The sequence below is a fragment of the Dendrobates tinctorius genome, unplaced genomic scaffold (assembly GCF_039654945.1).
Source record: "Dendrobates tinctorius isolate UK_male_01 unplaced genomic scaffold, ASM3965494v1 ptg000250l, whole genome shotgun sequence".
Lineage (NCBI taxonomy): Eukaryota > Metazoa > Chordata > Amphibia > Anura > Dendrobatidae > Dendrobates > Dendrobates tinctorius.
Genome location: NW_027361917.1, coordinates 25,326,378 through 25,344,381, shown reverse-complemented (window position 1 = coordinate 25,344,381; position 18,004 = coordinate 25,326,378). Strand labels below are relative to the sequence as shown.

At 39.9% G+C, this 18,004-nt stretch overlaps 1 protein-coding gene across 1 annotated transcript in view; it reads right to left on the bottom strand.

The window, feature by feature from the left end:
- SOS1 (SOS Ras/Rac guanine nucleotide exchange factor 1) overlaps positions 1-18,004 on the bottom strand; it is a 176,346-nt gene that overhangs the window by 77,894 nt on the left and 80,448 nt on the right. The window lies entirely within an intron of this gene.

Genomic DNA, 18,004 nt, shown 5'->3' with positions numbered 1-18,004 from the left:
CTGTGTGCGGTGAAATTGATAAGACTGTTTTATTCTTCGGGTCAGTACGGTTACAGCGATACCTCATTTAGGTTTTTTTATGTTTTGTCGGTTTTATGCAATGAAAACAATTTTATATAAAAAATAATTATTTTTGCATCGCTTTATTCTGCGAGCTATAACTTTTTAATTTTTTTGCTGATGATGCTGTATGGCGGCTCGTTTTTTGTGGGACGAGATGACGTTTTCAGCGGTACCATGGATATTTATATTCGTATTTTTGATCGCGCATTATTGCAGTTTTTGTTCGGCGGTATGATAATAAATCATTATTGTTTGCTTCGTTTTTTTATTTTTATTTTTTAAGGGGTTCGCTAAAAAGGTTAACTAATGGGACAGTTTTATAGGGCGGGTCGTTACGGACGCAGCGATACCAAATATGTGTATTTTTATTTCCAAAAAATGAATTAGGGAATATTTTTTTTTTTTTTTTTATTTAGCGATTTTTTTTTTTTAATTATTTTTTACACTTTTTCCTTTTTTTTTTTTTTTACTTTATTACATTGTCCCAGGGGGGACATAACTGTCATGTGACAGATTGCTGATCTGTCACATCACAGATCACTGTGACAGATCAGCGATCTGTCACAGGCACTGCACTTGGCTTCCTCGTGCCATAGGGTCCGTGACCGCCCCTGACACATTGTGCCGGGCGTCAGCTGTGATAATCAGCTGACATCCGGACGCAATCAGCGGCGCTCACCACGTGAGCGCAGCTGATCTCACTAGACGTACTATCCCGTCCATGGGCATAGGGGCCCAGGTCCCATGGACGGGATAGTACGTCTGATATCAGAAAGGGGTTAAAGTTTAAACAGCTAGCAAAAGAAATGGCATCATACCTGGCTGAAGACTTTAAGCAGGCAGTGGCTGACATGATCCAATCTACCACTAAAGAGCTGCAAAGCAAGAGGACTCATCAGGAGCAGAAACTGCAGGAAGCCGAGCAGAGAATCTCTGAGGCGGAGGACAAAGTTATTCAGCTAGAAAAACAAGTCAGTGACTTAAAGAAACAAGCCTCCTACACTGTGGCAAAACTAGAAGAACTGGAGAATAGGTCCCGCAGAAGCAATCTGAAAATGATAGGCCTCCCAGAGACAATAAACACACAGCAGCTAAATGATATCTATGAGGTGGAATTGTCAAAAAGCACTGGGACTGTCCTATAACTGCAGAGTGGAGGTGCACACAGGATAGGCCCCCCAGAATAACAAGGAAGCTCAGAGACCACGCCAGGCAGTGGCAAAGTACTTGAACTTTAAAGAGAAGGAAGAAACACTCAGGGCTTATAAAGGAAGAAGGCGACCACTGATAATTCAGGGACATTAAGTCCTTTTATTTGGAGACTATTCAGCAGAGGTGACACGGCGAAGAAGGGCATACAGCGAAGCATGCACTTTGCTGTTTAAACGCAACATCAGATTCCACCTAAACTACCCAGCAACGCTGCATTTTAGGACAAGAGATGGTGTGATGAGGTCGTTTACAGATCCCAAGGAGGCCATGAAAATTATGTCCCAGCAGCAACCTTCATCTGGCCAGCAATCACCTGATCACACCAGCCCTTCGAGAGAGGAGACAGGGGGAGATGCTGAGGACGAGAGGGGGAGACCCTATCCGTATAGCCTGAGGTCGAATTTGCATTTGGAAGGAGATAATGAAAGCGAGAAAATGGCTAAGGAACAAAGAACCCCAATGACAAGGGAAGAACCAAACAAGACAGAATACTAAATGATCTAATGCTTATGAGATTGTGTCAAGATATATCCTGGGGTCAGCATAAGTGAAGAGTATGACTGGAATACCTCACATGATAATATGAAGATGGAAGGGAGAAATTTATGTGGCCCAGGTTGAGTTACAGAAAGACTACTTACACTCCCAATCACCTAAAATAGGAAGACGTACAGTAATAAGGGATATTAAAAAACTTACAAATTTACAGGTATATTCACCAGACCAGGTCAATATCAGACGGAACTATGTATGTTCAAGGAAGACGACAGGACAGCTGGTGGAGAGATCCCCGCTTCTCCTATTTCTTTTTTTCCCCATCTTATTTCTTTTCGCAGGTTCAGTTGGACTGAATGGAGAATTTGGGGTGCTGATTTAATTGGTCTGCAAGCTGATCATAATGGCTGACGGCAAATTTGTGACTTCCAGGTTTATGGACATCGTGAGGTTTTCACAACAAAAAGACATATATGAAGTTGGGATAATGATGACCAGATGTGATGTATACACTAGGTAGAAGACAAGATCTTCATTGGATGTTGATGGGAGTATTTTGTGTTTAATTAAGATATCTTCCAGGGGGAAATTATCATACAAATGCTGGGTTCACATTGGGAGATATTGCTTGGGGGGATGAAAGTGGTGGGAGTAAAGTATTTTTAACCCCTTAGCGACAGCCATTTTGCAGCGTAATGACCAGGCCAATTTTTACAATTCTGACCACTGTCCCTTTATGAGGTTATAACTCTGGAACGCTTTAATGGATCCCGGTGATTCTGAGATTGTTTGACATATTTTACTTCATGTTAGTGGTAAAATTTCTTCGATAAGTCTTGTGCTTATTTATGAAAAAAAACGGAAATATGGTGAAAATTTTGCAATTTTAAAACTTTCAATTTTTATGCCATTAAATCAGAGAGATGTGTCACACAAATTTCTTAATAAATAACATTTCCCACATGTCTACTTTACATCAGCACAATTTTGGAAGCAAAATTTGTTTTTGTTAGGAAGTTATAAGGGTTAAAAGTTAACCAGCGATTTCTCATTTTTACAACAATTACAAAACAATATTTTTTTTAGGGACCACATCATATTTAAAGTCATTTTGAGGGGTGTACATGACAGAAAATACCCAAAAGTGGAACCATTCTAAAAACTAGACCCCTCAAGGTGCTCAAAACCACATTCAAGAAGTTTATTAACCCTTTACGTGCTTCACAGGAACTAAAGCAATGTGGAAGGAAAAAATTTACATTTAACTTTTTTTTGCAAAAAATTTACTTCACAATACAAATTTTTTACTTTCACAAGTGTTACCCCCTTTCTGCCATGAGACGTACTATCCCGTCCATGTGCCCTGGGACTTAATTCCCAGGGACGGGATAGTACGTCATAGCGATCAGCGGCACCCACGTGGTGAGCGCCGCTGATCGCGGCCGGTTGTCAGTTGATTCCGGCCGGTTGTTTATCACGATCGCGGTGTACCGGGGATAAAAGGGAAGCATCGGCAGGGAGGGGGCTCCCTCCATGCTTCCCTGAGCCCCCCACGGCAGTGCAATGTGCAGCGCTGCTGCGGGTGGCTCCTTCCCTGCAGGCCCCCGAATCCAAGATGGCGACGGGGCCCTTCGGGGGCCTGCAGGGAGCCAGCTTCCTCAGTGCCTGCAAAGCGCAGGCACGAGGAAGCCTGCTGCACTGCCTGTGACAGATCGTTGATCTGTCACAGTGATCTGTGGACAGAAATAAAGGGACAATGAAATAAAGTAAAAAAAAAAAAAAAAAAAAAAAATCGCCAATAAATTAGAAAAAAAAAAAAAATATTCCCCCAATAAATTCATTTTTTGGAAATAAAAACAAAAAAAAAAAAAATAATAAAAGTACACATATTTGGTATCACCGCGTCCGTAACGACCCGCCCTATAAAACTGTTCCATTAGTTAACCCCTTAAGCGAATCCCTTAATAAAAATAAAAAACAAAGCAAAAAATAAAGATTTATTATCATACCACCAAACAAAAAGTGCAATAACGCGCGATCAAAAAGACGCATATAAATATCCATGGTACCGCTGAAAACGTCATCTTGTCCCACAAAAAACGAGCCGCCATACAGCATCATCAGCAAAAAAATAAAAAGTTATAGCTCGCAGAATAAAGTGATGTAAAAATAATTTTTTATATAAAATAGTTTTCATTGCATAAAACCGACAAAACATAAAAAAAACGACATAAATGAGGTATCGCTGTAACCGTACTGACCCAAAGAATAAAGCCGCTTTATCAATTTTATCGCACGCGGAACGGTGTAAACGCACCCCCCCAAAAGAAATTCATGAAACGCTGGTTTTTGTTCATTCTGCGTCCCAAAAATCGGAATAAAAAGCGATCAAAAAATGTCACATGCCCGAAAATGGTACCAATAAAAACGCCAACTCGTCCCGCAAAAAATAAGACCTCACATGACTCGTTGGGTCAAAATACGGAAAAATTATAAGCTCTCAATATGTGGTGATGCAAAAACTATTTTTACAATAAAAAGCGTCTTTTAGCGTATGACAGCTGCCAAACATAAAAACCGCCATAAATAGTAAATCAAACCTCCGTTATCACCCCCTTAGTTAGGGAAAAATAATAAAATTAAAAGAAAATGTATTTATTTTCATTTTCCCATTAGGGTTAGGGCTAGGGTCAGGGCTAGGGCTAGGGTTAGGGCTGAGATTAGGGTTAGGGGTGTGTTGGGGTTAGGGTTGGAGTTAGAATTGGGGGTTTCCACTGTTTGGGCACATCAGGTGCTCTCCAAATGCAACATGGCGTCTGATCTCAATACCAGCCAATTCTGAGTTGAAAAAGTCAAATGGTGGTCCTTCCCTTCCAAGCTCTGCCATGCGCCCAAACAGTGTTTTACCCCCACATATGGGGTATCAGCCTACTCAAGACAAATTGCAAAACAACTTTTGGGGTCCAATTTCTCCTGTTACCACTTAGGAAAATAAAAAATTGGGGGCAAAAATATCATTTTTGTGGAAAAAAATCTTTTTATTTTCACGCCCGGGCGTTATAAACTTCTGTGAAGCACTTGGGGGTTCAAAGTGCTCACCACACATCTAGATAAGTTCCGTGGGGGGTCTAGTTTCCAAAATGGGGTCACTTGTGCGAAGTTGCAATAGTTTAGGTACATCAGGGGCTCTCCAAACGCACATGACACCCGCAGACCATTCCATCAAAGTCTGCATTCCAAAACGTCACTACTTCCCTTCCGAGACCCGACGTGTGCTCATACAGTAGTTTTCTCCCACATATGGGGTATCAGCGTACTCAGGACAAATTGGACAACAACTTTTGGGGTCCAATTTCTCCTGGTACCCTTGGGAAAATAAAAAAAAATTGGTGACTAATTGATCGTGTTTGTGGAAAAAATATGATTTTTTTATTTTCATGCACGGGCATTATAAACTTCTGTGAAGCCTTTGGGGGTTCAAAGTTCTCACCACACATCTAGCTAAGTTCCTTGGGGGGTCTAGTTTCCAAAATGGTGTCATTTGTGGGGGGTTTCCACTGTTTTGGTACATCAGGGGCTCTCCAAACGTGACATGGCGTCCGATTAGAATTCCAGCCAATTTTCCAGCTCCTTCCCTTCTGAGCTCAGCCATGCGCCGAAACAGTGGTTCCCCCCACATATCAGGTATCAGCGTACTCAGGACGAATTGCACAATAAATTTTGCAGTCCAATTTCTCCTGTTACCCTTGGTAAAATTAAAAAAATTGAACCTGAAGTATTTTTTTTGTGAAAAAAAGTTAAATGTTCATTTTTTTTTTTTTTTTTAATATTCAAAAAATTCCTGTGACGCACCTAAAGGGTTAATAAACTTTTTGAATGTGATTTTGAGCACCTTAAGGGGTGCAGTTTTTAGAATGGTGTCACTTTTGGGTATTTTCTATCATATAGACCCCTCAAAGTGGCTTCATATGTGATGTGGTCCGTAAAAATAAAATGGTGTTGCAAAAATGAGAAATCGCTGGTCAATTTTTAACCCTTATAACTTCCTAACAAAAAAAATTTTGGTTCCAAAATTGTGCTGATGTAAAGTAAAGATGTGGGAAATGTTACTTATCAAGTTTTTTTGTGTGCCGTATCTATGTGATTTAAGGGCATAAAAATTCAAAGTTGGAAAATTGCTAAATTTTCAAAATTTTAGCCAAATTTCCGTCTTTTTCACAAATAAACGCAAGTTATTTGAATGAAATTTTACCACTAACATGAAGTACAATGTGTCAAGAGAAAACAATGTCAGAATCACTGGGATCAATGGAAGCATTTCAGAGTTATTACCTCTTAAAGGGACAGTGGTCAGAATTGTAAAAAATGGCCCGGTCATTAACGTGCAAACCACCCTTGGTGCTTAAGGGGTTAAAAGAGAAAATCAACCTCAAAATTTGTTGTACAATTTCTCCTGAATACGCCAATACCCCATATGTGGGGGTAAACCACTTTTTCAGCACACGGCAGAGCTCGCAAGGGATGGAGCGCCATTTGACTTTTTCAACGCAGAATTGGCTGGAATTGAGATCGGATGCCATGTTGCGTTCGGAGAGCCCTTAATGTGCCTAAACAGTGGAAACCTCCAACAAGTGAGCCCATTTTGGAAACTAGACCCCTTAAGGAACTTATCTAGATGTGTGGTGAGCACTTGGAACCTTCAAGTGATTCACAGAAGTTTATAAACACAAAGCCGTGAAAATGAAAAGTCTTTTTAATTTCCACAAAAGTGATTTTTTAGACCCCAAATTTTTTTTTTTTACAAGGGTAACCGGAAAAATCATACCATAACAGTTGTTGTGCGATTTGTCCTGAGTACGCTGATACCCCATATGTGGGGGGGAACCACTGTTTGGGCGCATGGGAGAGCTTGGAAGGGAAGGAGTGCCATTTTGGAATGCAGACTTTGATGGAATTGTCTGCGAGCATCATGTTGCGTTTGCAGAGGCCCTGATGGGCCTAAACAGTGGAAACCCCCAACAAGTGACCCCATTTTGGAAACTAGACCCATTAAGGAACTTATGTAGATGTGTGGTGAGCACTTTGAACCTTCAAGTGCTTCACAGAAGTTTATAAACACAAAGCCGTGAAAATAAAAAGTCTTTTTAATTTCCACAAGTGATTTTTTAGACCCCAATTTTTAGACCCCCAAAGTTGATAAATAATAAATCTTTTTTTTATTATTATTAAATAGTGGAAACCTCTCAATTCTTGCTCCAACCCTAACCCCAACACACCCCTAATCCCAACCCTAACCCTAATCCCTAATCATAATTCTAACCCTAATCCTAGTTCGCCCTAACCATAATTCTAACCCTAGCCCTAACCCTAATGGAAAACTGAAAAAAAAAATATTTTCTTTATTTCGTTATGTTGGCCTAACTAAGGGGGTGATAAATGGGGGGTTATGTACTATTTCTTTTTATTTTGATCACTATGATAGTTTATCATAGTGATCAAAATGAATGAATGGAATCTGCCAGCCGGAGCCGGCAGATTCCCGGCGGGCGCACTGCGCATGCGCCCGCCATTTTCTTCCAGCTCCAAGATGGCGGTCGCTAAGGGGTTAAACCTCTCTGACATCAAAAAGGAGAGATGGAGGAGGACTTTAAGATAATATGGTTGTGAGTATTAAGATGTTAGGAAATTGATATGATAAATTAAGGGAAATAGATGTTGATGTAAGATTTCAGAGTTTCAAGGTTACATGAGGGTCAGGGCTCAGATAGAGTATGGATATAAAATAGGTACAACATGATAAATATGGGATAATAGGCGGGCGGGAAATTATTTCTCTTTTGGTTTGGATAATGGCGGAAAAAAGAGGAGTCAACAAAGAGGTTGTTATATGGAGAAAGGGTGAGATGAGAAGGGGGGGGGGGGAGGGAGGGAAGATAAAGTTCATGAGTCCACTGCTATTGTACTAATTAATTTATTACTGACCGAGATGACTGACTGGCGGTCCATACCTGAGAGGGAGAAGCGTCACACATCCTCGCAGAAGAAACCATTTTGCAATTAAAAATGGTTAGATTAATAACATGGAATATAAAAGGGTTGCGCTCACCACATAAAAGGATGATGATACTTCGTCTCCTGAAAAGACTGAAAGCAGATATAGCCTTGCTTCAAGAGACACATTTGGGTAAAGAAGACTTTTTTAGAATGAAGAAATTATGGGTGGGAGAAGTTTATGGTTCTAGTTCGGTAGACAGAAAAGCAGGAGTCCTAATACTTATACATAAAGCATTGGCACACAGAGTTTCATCCGTAGAAATGGACCAGCAGGGTAGGGACATCCGTTTGAAATTAGAGATAAATAATGAAAGTATTACCCTGTACAATATATATGCCCCGAACATAAATCAAAAGAAATTTTTTATGTCCTTACAGAACAAAATACTGACTGATAGCGGTAACAACATAATCATAGGAGGAGATTGTAATGAGGTGCTTAAGGAGGCAGAGGACAGAAAAGGGAGCTTAATAAGATTAAATCCAGGAGAAGGGAAGAGATACAGGGGGAAAAAAGGTTATTTGGAAGATATGATATCGAATTGGCAGCTGAAAGATGCGTGGAGAACATCCCTATGGATCGGGAATCTTCACATTACTCTCATGCACACAAGACATGGTCGAGAATAGACATGTTCTTTGTGTCAGATAAGATACTACACAAAGTGTGTGATGTCAATATTGAGGACATGATGATATCTGATCATAGTCCTATATCTCTAGACTTAGCTGACGCACATCAGAAAGGGACGGACTATTTATGGCGATTTCCAGGAAACATGACAAAAGAGCAAGATTTTGTGAAACGGATGGGGGAATGGTGGACAGAGTTTGCAATGTATAATGAGGAGCACAAACCTAACCCTAGACTATATTGGGAAACAGCGAAGGTGGAAATAAGGGGAAACATCATGGCTTACATGCAGAGAATAAAAAAACGAATAAAAGAGGAGTACATAGGAGCAAGCAGCAAAGTTAGGAGCAGCTATACAAAATATAAGAACTCACTACTGGATAAAGATAAATGGATGTGGGCCAAAAATTTTTTTGAAAAATGGGCGGAAAAAAGAGAGCAATTATATAGAAATCATTGGGAGGTAGAATTAAATAGGTATGGTCAGGGCTGTGGAGTCGGTAAGCCACAGTTGCGACTCCGACTCCTGGATTTTATCAGGCTCCGACTCAGACTCCGGCTCCGACTCCAACTCCTTCATAAATGGCCAATTCATAACAACAAATTTACTGTTGTAAAATATTAAACATCGTGCTTATTCAGTTTCTCACCATCATATAAGTAATCAGACCACTTAGAGCAAAAACTACATTAGAATACAATTAGAATATAGCAAATAACTTTTATAAACTTTTCTAAACTGTAAGTAAATATGCAATAAACACTTTTATGCAGTTAATAAGAAGAAATCTATAAATTTGTCCTCAGAAAAAGTATTGCCTCTGTCAGATCCTCCTTCATGGATGCCCTCAAATCTGATCTAATTATTTTGAGAGCAGAGAACAACCTCTCTACACTAACTTGTGTTGGTGGCAAAGCAGTAACCACTCGGGCAACATCTCTGACAATGTCAGGATACAGAGGAATCGCTTGTTGCACTGTTATTTTTGATGAACGGTCAAATTTCTCAATTTCTTTTAGCGCACATGAAAAATTCTGCTGAAATGTACTGGCTGTGTTCCTTGATGGGGATGACTCTTCTATGCGGGAACGCTTTGCACGGTCCTTGTGATCCAAATATTTTTTGAAATTAAATTCTTCATCAGTTGATGATGAGGGTGAAGATGTGGCAGGACGACCAAATTCTTCTTGTTCCTCCCGACTGTTCTACAACCCTTTCATCCTTACTGCTATTTCAAACAGAGCTTCTTTTCCTTTACTTAGCTGTTGATCTAGAAGAATCCGATGCATTGGGTCTACATAAACAGCTGCCAAAAGAATGTTATTTTGTAATAGTAGCTCCTCTCTCCGTTTCATTGATTTAGCAATGCAACTTGCATTTAACCCTCCTCTTTGGGACAGGCGAAACATCAGGTTCTTCCACTCCTTTAAGAAAATACCTGGAGTTAAGTCCTCTGCTTGTAATTTTTTAGTCACTGTAAATGGGTGCTCTAGCAATTTTTCCAGCTCAGTCACCTGATTCCACTGACTTTCATTTAGCGTCAGTTGAGGGTTAGCCATGTCTACAAGAAAGGTTTTCAGTTCAACCAAGCGCTGAATCATTAAGTAAGTACTGCCCCATCGTGTGGCTTGATCAATAATTGCCCCTTTTCCAGCTCGTCTCTTCAAAATTGAGTCAACTTTAGGGGTTCTGGCAACAGTAGCCAATTTTCTCACCTTGCCAATCAGTGCAGCAGCATGTCCTTCTTGCAGACTGTCTCTTATAGCCAGCTGTAGCGTATGCACAACACAGCGCATGTGATGAATGAAAGAACATATTGACACAGTTTCAACAAGATCATCTAAACTATCATGTTGCTGTTCATCTGAAGCAACTTCAGTTTGCTCCTCAGTTACAATACTGTGTTCCTCTATTTCAAACATTTCTGTGTCTGTGGACCCAGAATGTTCTTCTAGCTGCTGGTCACCATCATTACTCTCATTCATTAGCTTAATAGTACTTATCATATTTGAAGCATTGTCAGTTACGACAGAAAGAACTTGCTCTTTTTTAAGTTCATAGTCTTGCAGAACCTTTTCCACCAAGACCTGGAGAAACTCACTGGTGTGATGAGCTTTGGTGTCTTTTACTGCCAATGTCTTGGTAACTATTTCATTTTTGTCACAAACAAATCGGACATTGATGGCAAAATAGTTCACTCTGTGACGTGTGCAGGCATCCATTTTAAGAAACAAAGCGTCCCTTGAGAGTTTTTTTAAGTTCTTCCTTTTGTTTAAAAGCTTCTTCGATTACTAATTTTCTAATACTCTCTCTCTCTCCAGAGAAACACCAAGCTTGCGGGCCATTTCCCCATTCAGACACATAAAAGCTGGTCGTGAAAATAATGAAATAGGCACACTATCCTTTACAACAAGCTCTATGATCTGTTTTTTAAATGTATCTACTGTCATTGTCACAGTAACTTTGTCACTGACAAAATATCTTGCAACTGATGGCTGCAAAGTTCTCTGCTCCTTTGTTTGGCTGGAAGAGCTGGGCACTGGTTCATTGGTTTGGATGCAGTCTCTCTCATCCACTGCTTTCAGTACTTCTGGATGAAAGCGCTGTAAATGTCTCTTTAGATTAGAAACTCTGGTAGGAGCATTTTTATCTTTGCCTGAATATGCACTCATCTTGGCTTCACAGCATTTGTTTTCGTCTGGATCATTTGTCATACACTGACAGACATAATGTTTTCTATCTTGAGTGATGGTGAAATGTTCAAATACAGCTGATTTAATGTGATGCTTCTTTGACATTCTCAGGTTTTTAATTATGCATTCACAATCCAAATGACAATTGTTTTTCCTAAAAACAATTGTACAAAATTATTGCCAGGTCGTACAACTGATATAGTGGTCAGTAATACTGTTATTATTCCTCATGTACTCACAGTTAACTGATGCAAAGTTTGTTGAAAGGATAATACTTCTTACAGTCTTCCTCTTCTGAGTAGCAGGCAGCTGTGAGATGCTTGGAAGATGCACACCTAGTATGATCTAGTCTAGAGGAGGAGCTTTACTACTAAGAATTTGCAACACATTTTCACTTTCAGTTTCATACATTGTAAGTAGGGGGGTTGGGGCAGCATGAGGTTAACCAAGTATAAGATTAGATAAGGGCAGTGGAGAACATTGACACACAAGAAGTAAGAAATGTCTATCTCCAGCAGAACTGCTTATCACTGTTGTTCATAGTTTGATAGAACATATATATTTGAGTAACATTTATAAAATTCATATGAAAGTTCAATTATGAAATATTAATACATTTTTTTTTTTTAAAGCTGGAGTCGGTACATTTCTACCGACTCCAACCAAAACTAACTCCTGACTCCACAGCCCTGGGTATGGTGACAAAGCAGGGAGAATACTGGCTAATTTGGCTAGGGGAAGATATGTGGGTACATCTATAATGGCAATTAGAGATAAAAAAGGACAACGACTGACTAATCCCAAAGATATAAACAGAGTGCTGGGCAAATTCTATGCTAGGTTATACAAGGATGAGGATCATCAAGGTGTAGCGTTGATATCCCTACACTGACGGAGGAGGAATTACAGGATTTAAATGGTTGCATCACGGAGGAAGAAATTAGTATGGCAATAAAAGGACTGGGGGCCAATAAGGCTCCAGGGCACAATGGATTTAATGGTTCATTTTATAAGGCGCTGAGTGAGAAAATAGTTCCCACGCTTAAAGATTTATATAATCACATTTTGCAAGGGGAAGCTATGTCAGAAGGGATGAATACGGCCTACATAAAGCTTCTCCCGACGGGAGGGAAGGATTTGGAAGACCCTTCGGGATATAGACCGATATCATTAATAAATCAAGATGTTAAACTTCTCTAAAAAATAATGGCAGACAGGCTGGCTAGGATACTGCCTAGATTGATATCAAAGCAACAAACAGGTTTTGTGAAGGGAAGATCAGCCGTTACTAATATAAGGAAAGCCATGTTATTGCTAGACAAGATTAGAGGGAAGCATTGGATAAGGGAGAGGATCCAGTTATGGTCACACTGGACGCAGAAAAAGCGTTCGATAATGTGAGGTGTCCATGGCTGGAGCAAGTGTTGGATAAAATAAATCTGGTAGGTCCGTTTAGACAATTTTTGGCGGTACTATATCAGAATCCCAAAGCAAGGGTATACACGCCGGGGTTTCTCTCAGATGCCTTCGAGCTGAAAAAGGGAACGAGGCAGGGGTGCCCGCTGTCCCCCTTACTGTTTAATTTGGCGATAGAACCTATGTCGAGATATTTAAGTGATTGCAGTTCCTACAAAGGGATAAAGGTGGGAAATGAGACAGTCAAAAATGCCCTATTTGCAGATGACACAATTCTGTTCATGAACAACCCAGAGGAAGATCTCCCTATGTTGCTGCGTGAAATTGAAAAGTTTGGAAAATTCTCAGGCTTTCGTTTAAATAAGTCTAAATGTGAGATTCTGTTCATGAGGAGTGAGGTAAAACGTGGCCAGGAGAGTAATATAATGGGTATCCCGAAAGCGACAGCATCTATAAAGTACTTGGGAATTTATTTGGGGAGAACGCCGAAACAGATTTATGATCTCAATTATAAGCCTATAATAGACAAAATAGAGAAGGAGTAGGAGAGGTGGGGAAATCTACCCCTCTCGCTGCTGGGTCGCTGCCACCTAATCAAGATGACAAGCTTTGCGAGATTACTGTACCCAATGCAAACTATCCCAATGTTAATTCGTCACGCAGATGTTCTCAGATTAAACAGGGCCTTTTCTAAATTCATCTGGAGGGGTAAAAGAGCGAGATTGGCTATAAGAACTCTAATGCACACAAAGGAGGGAGGGAGTGGGATTGCCAAATATTAGGGGATATAATTTATCGTGTTTAATGAGGAATGTAATAGACTGGATTAAAAAAAACGGGACGATATACTGACTACAAATTGGAAACGGAATTTTGTGGTTTGTGGGACCTAACGGCGCTGCTACATACGCCGCTGTCACACATACCGCCAAACATTAAATATTCGGTAATATGTAAAGATACCATTGCTACATGGAAGGCAGTAAGAAAAAAGCTAAAAATGTCGTGGGAGTGTCAAAACACCTGAATCCTTGGGCATTTCCAGCCTTTAGATTAGGAAGAGAAAATAAATTATACACAAGAGTGGTTGGGGAAAGGTATACAGACGTTAGGGGATTTACTACATCTACAAGAAGTCCGCTGGTTGACGGGATTGGAAGTGATAGACAAATTTGAGCTGCCGAGATTTCATTTGACATTTTTATATATCCAATTAAAGCATTATGTATTAGACCTCCTTCAGGATGTGAGGAAGGAAATCGATTCAGAAATATGGGAGAACTTGGTTACCAAAGACATTGGAAAAATATCTATCACCTCAATATATGGGATGCTGAAGGACATATTGCGCCCTTCAGGGAAGGGCAAAATATTTCACAAATGGGAAAAACATATACATGATGAAGAACTTGAGCACAAGATTCTGTGGGGCTGGGAATTGGTAAGAAAGCATATCATCAATGAACAATGGAGAGAGAGTCAGTTCAGAATAATGCATAAAACAATATGTGGCTTCAATATACCTGCGACTCCGCAGAATCCTGATAGGCACACAAGTTGCCCAAAACAGACACAGAACATGGATCGTGGTCATGCCCCAGGACACAAGAACTCTGGTTAAAAGTCCAGGATATGTATCTGAAGATCTGTGGGATATGGGTAGAAGCAGATCCATTGTGTTGGCTGTTTCACTTTACGACGGGTAAAACAAGAGGGGGACGGCTAGATGACTTGTTTCACACAGGGCTGTGGAGTCGGTAAGCCAAACCTGCAACTCCGACTCCTCAATTTCCCTTACACCGACTCCGACTCTCACATATATTGCTTATATTTAAGTGAAAAATTTATTCTAGTACAATGTGAACATCAGACATTACATCATTTTTATGATACAATAATCAAGATATTTAGATAGAACATAATATTTATTGGAATACAACTTTAGAACAAAAAAAACTGTAATAAATTGTAAACATGTAATATATATATATATATATATATATATATATATATAATCGATATTACATAGTGTATCACTATGTAATAAACTAAGTGGCAAAAAACAGTTTTCAACAAAAACATACTAAATAACATTTATGCAGTCTATGAATTTGTTCTAAGAAATAAAATTGCCTCCATCAGATCCTCCTTCATAGATGACCTCAAATCTGACGTAATAATTTTAAGGCTAGAGAACAACCTCTCTACACTAACTTGGGTTGGAGGCAAAGCCGTAACCACATGGGCAACATCTCTAACAATTTCCGGGTATAAAGGAATTGCCTCATGCACAGTCAGTTTTGATGAACGGTTGAATTTTTCTATTTCTTTGAGACCAAGTGAAATATTTTGCTGAAATATGGTCAATCTGCTTGCTATAGGAGACAGAGTGAAATCCTTTTCCTTGCGGCAACGCTTTGCCTGCTCCATGTCATACAAATACTTGTCAAAGTCAAACTCCTCATCTGATGAGGATGAAGATATGGCAGCAGTAGCACTGTCAGGACCCAAGTCCTCTTGCGCCTGGCAGTCCTCCTGTAGGCCACTCATCCTAACTGCTACCTCAGTCAGAGCTTCTTTTCCTTTAGTAAGCTGTTGATCATCAAGCAATATACGATGACTTGGGTCCACATAAACAGCTGCCAGAAAAAATTTATTTTCCAATAGCTGTGTCTCTCTCCATTTCATTGAAGCAGAAATGCCATCTGCGATTAAACAGCAAAATAGCAAGTTCTTCCGCTCCCTCATGAAAATGCCAGGAGTTAAAGCCTCAGCTTGTAATTTTTTAGTCACAGTAAATGGGTGATTAAGCAATTCCTTCATTTCAGCCACCTGTGTCCATTGACCTTCATTTAGGGTTACCTGAGGGTTCGCCATATCTATAAGAAACGGTTTTAGTTGATCAACATATGGCCCTTATCCTGCACATCTCTTCAAGATGGAATCAATTTTAGGGGTTCTGGTGGCAATAACCAATTTCCTCATTTTTCCAATCAGATTTCCAGCATGTCCCTCTTGCAGACTATCTCTTATTGCCAGCTGCAGCGTGTGCACAACACAGCGCATGTGATGAACAGGAAAGTGTTTTGAAGCAGCTTCAACAAGATCATCTATTTCTACAGTATAATTTTGCTGTTCTTCTGTAGTAATATGTTTGTTCCTCAGTTACATGAACAGCACTGTGGCCTTCCATCTCAAACATACTGAATCCTAAATGTTCCTCTAGCTGTTGTTCATTACTCTCATTCATCAGTGTAATTGTACTTATGTGTGAAGCATTGTCCGTTACAATAGCAAGAACCTGTTCTTTTTTGAGTTCGTAATCTTGCAGAACTTTTTCCACTAAGGCCTGGAGAAACTGGCTGCTGTGATGAGCTTTAGTATCTTTTACTGCCACCGTGTTGGTAACAATTTTTGCTGTCACAATCATATCGAACATTGATGGCAAAATAGTTCACTCTGTGACGTGTGCAGGCATCCATTTTAAGAAACATGAAGCGTCTTTTGAGAGTCTTTTTAAGATCTTCCTTTTGTTTAAGGGCTTCTTCAATCACTAATTTTCTAATACTTTCTCTTTCCAGAGAAACACCAAGTTTGGGGCCCATGTCTCCATTAAGAGCTGTAAAAGCTGGTCGTGCAAATAATGTTAATGGTACACCGTCCTTCACAACAAGCTGTATGAGCCGTCTTTTAGACATATCTGCTGTCATTGTTACAGTAACTTTGTCACTTACAAAATATCTTGTTAATGATGTTTGAGACGCTCTTTCCTCCTCCTTTGCCAGTCAGGAAGTGTAAAGGCCCTTTTACATTTAGCGATGCACCAGCGATCCGACCAGCGATCCGACCCGGTCAGGATCGCTGGTGCATCGCTAAATGATCGCTAGTGAGCTTTCACACAGAAAGATCTCACAGCGGTGCAGCAGCGACGCAGCGGACGATACTCACCTTTCACACACAGCGATCCTGACGTCCTCCCGCCCGCGTCCAGCGTCGCTCGTCGTCACAGCAGGAAGCCCAGCAGGAAGCGCCCGACGAGAAATGGAGCCGGACATTATCGCGCGATCAGCGATGGACAGCGGGGGAGCCGGTCGTTGGTAAGTATCACACATAGCGATATCGCTAGCAATATCGCTATAACGTCACAAAACCAGTGACGTTTTAGCGATATTGCTAGCGATATCGCTTAGTGTAAAACCCCCTTTAGTCTGTGTGCTACCCAGCTTTCATTCTTTTTGGTACAGATAAGATATGGAGACAGATATGGATAAATGGATAGATAGATTAGAAATCTGCTCTGCTTTTGATATTGAAAACATTATCTATGAGCTCAAAAACCTTTCAGGTGATGCGGTTTTTTAAAAATCTGATCGCCTTTTGCAGCTGAAAAACGTATCCACAAAAAACGTAGCAAAAACGCTGTGAGTGTAGCCTTAGATCAGGAATAGAACAGCCATTTATAGGGCATTCATAACTTTCCCAAATTCCTATGAAAAAATATTCAGCACATTCTGCATTGAATTACTGTACCCAAGTTATTATACATTTTAGGAGTCGGACCATTTTATACCGACTCCAACTCCGACTCCACAGCCCTGGTTTCACACCATTGCAATGGTGACAAAATGTCTAATTCTGCAACACTGGCTAGCTAAAACACTCCCAGGGATAAAAGATCAAGGAAGGTTTAACATCGGTTTAATTTTTGGAAAAAAGAGAAACAGAAAGAAATAAAGATAAAATGACGAAAACATTTTTTTAAAAATGGAGAGTGTTTATAGAAACGTCACTGACCACCAGAGAAATTCAAGACTTAATGCGCGCCTTTCTGGATTCGGATTGGTATCTATTAGAGGATCTGAGTGGTAATCTGGGTAAACTGAAATGTGTTATATGAGCTATATGGAGGATAAGGTGGACCTGGAGATAAGGTGTCTGATTTCAGTCAATGTGATCTATGAAAATGTGGACGTAAGGGGGTTTGATAATTTTATATTTGTTAAGTTTATTTTTGCTTCTATTCTGGCTTAGGTGATAAACATGTTTAAATATGTTCTTTGTAACAATTCAATGCAACGTTTATAACGTGTAATATGCAACTTCATTACAAAATGAATAAAAATGATGTTTAAAAAAAAAAAACAAAACATGAAATTGAGCAAGTTTAGTGTGAGGAGACTGCTCCCCTCTGCAAAAACAAAAAAGGTATGAGAAATGTAGTCTGTATCAGGACAACCATAAAAGAACAGAATGAAAAGCAACATGACAAACAACCTCAAAATGGCACTTAATTCAAAACAGGTACACCAAACAACCTCTACATTACTCTTTAATATCAGCCAATCTTGCACTTTATAGGTTAAATTTTGCGAGTGTGCTTCTATAAAAGCATGCCCTAAATGCACATGACTACCTTCGCCTTGCAGACAAAGCTAT